Source organism: Triticum dicoccoides, chromosome 7B, assembly GCF_002162155.2.
Source record: "Triticum dicoccoides isolate Atlit2015 ecotype Zavitan chromosome 7B, WEW_v2.0, whole genome shotgun sequence".
Classification (NCBI taxonomy): domain Eukaryota; kingdom Viridiplantae; phylum Streptophyta; class Magnoliopsida; order Poales; family Poaceae; genus Triticum; species Triticum dicoccoides.
In genome coordinates this window covers 209,353,504-209,355,546 of record NC_041393.1, presented here as the reverse complement: position 1 = coordinate 209,355,546, position 2,043 = coordinate 209,353,504, and positions in this window count along the sequence as shown.

Genomic DNA, 2,043 nt, shown 5'->3' with positions numbered 1-2,043 from the left:
CAAAATTCTCTTGGAGCACCGATTGAATTTTTTCGATGTACTACTTACACCAAGCATGTATTGATGTTACTCCTCAGAAAAATCTCTTCAATTTCTACGTATGCGACACAACATTTTCACTTTTGTCTTATGATCAACAATTTGACCATTTTGGTAACTTTACTCACAACTTACTTGGAGTACTAGACATATCTAGTTATCTACATGCCATGGAATTAACACAAGTGTGATTGAAATCATATATTTCACTCATCAATATTTCAAGATACCGATTCTTGCTAAGAACTCCTTCCATGTGACTTTTACAAGAAACTCTTCTTGGCGTTTTTCCTACTAAACTGCTTTAGTACTTTGTCAGTAAGTATTTTGGCTAAGCCCTGATTAGACACTACTATCTCCATAGATTACAATGCATAATACAAGGACTATATTGCCTAAGTACTTTACTGAAAACTAGTTTCAATAAAGTATTAATCCGTGTCAGGAAATTTATATAATTTCCAATCAACAATGTGTTATGCACACACAATGTTTAGAAATATTATCATGCTCCTACTTACTTTATTGTAAATACAAGCATCTTTGTTTCTATCGATGAAATCATATTATTTGATCAATTCATCAAAACAAAGATTCCAATTCCACTATGCTTGCTTCAGATCATTACATAATCTCTTGAAGTTTACACACTTACTAGCATCCTCTGGATCGACAAAATTATCTTGGACCGTATGTCCGTATCAAATATACAACCTTGGTCCTATTCCATCTCATGGAAATCATTTTGACATCCATCTATCATATCTCATAACTGAAATATTCAGTAATCGCTAGTTTAATCAGAATTGACTTTAAGTATTATTATGATGAGACAATCTTGTCATAATCAATTCCTTGATCTTGTCATAAACTATTTGCAACAAGTCAAGCATCATAAAACATTTTTATCTTTGTCAATCTATAGATCCATAACTACACTTTAGACTTGAAGTCTTTCAGAGGGTCCATCAAGTTCTAAACTTGAAATAGGTGTATGAATACTATCTCGGATTATTTTGGCGTATAGTGCTACTTGTGAGCTGCATTGGGATTTCCTCGAAGAGGAGAGGATGAAGCAGTACAGTAGATACAAGTATTTCCCTCAGTCAAGAACCAAGGTTACCAATCCAGTAGGAGAAGCACGCATAACCTTGTTAACAGTACCTACATAGATAAAAGCAAATACTGAAGGAAATATGCCCTAGCGGCAATAATAAAGCTATTATTTATTTCCTTATTTCATGATAAATGTTTAATATTGTCGGTGTACTAGAGTAAGGGTACCTTAGTATCCCGAACTTGTGCACGGGCAGTTGCAGCGTCCCGCGGCAGGGCTCGCCGGGTGTCCGCCAAGATCCTCCGTAGTCCCTAGTGATGCCATTCAAGAACAAAGTGTTTTAACTGAGAAGACAAGGCTCCGGCAAGAGGAGCTTGCCGGGAAGGACAAGGCCCCGGCAAGAGGAGCTTGCCGGGAAGGCCAACCAGGGCACTTCAAAGAACTTGCCGCGACGCGCCGCGCGTCCCGGCAAGACCCGACGAGCAACAAGCTTTCGGGTGCGACAAGACAACAACCGCGGCAAGGCGCTTGCCGCAGCGAAGCCACCACTCCGTGCCCACGCTCCAGCGCACCTCTTCGGCGTGTCGCCCTGAGACCATTCCGGGCGCACGTGTCGGGAGGTTGCGTAGCCAAGCGGTGCGAGGTGGCAAGTGGAGATGACGAGAAGGCCATCGTGGCAAGCAGTGCCGCCCCTAGCGGTCGCTTTTCTGCACTGTTTGGGCGACTCAGACGGGCATTTAATGCCCTTGTCCCCTGCCGTCAGGGTTAGGTAGGATGCACTGTACAAATAACTGTACCAACCACCTCGTTTTTTACATTTGTACCCTTCTCTGTGTTGCCACCTGTCGGTGACCCCTTCTTTGCATATAAAAGGAGGCCCACACGCAACGTAGAGGGGGTTCGGACCAGGAGAACCACAGACGAGGTTCGACCCATTGGAAACAAAA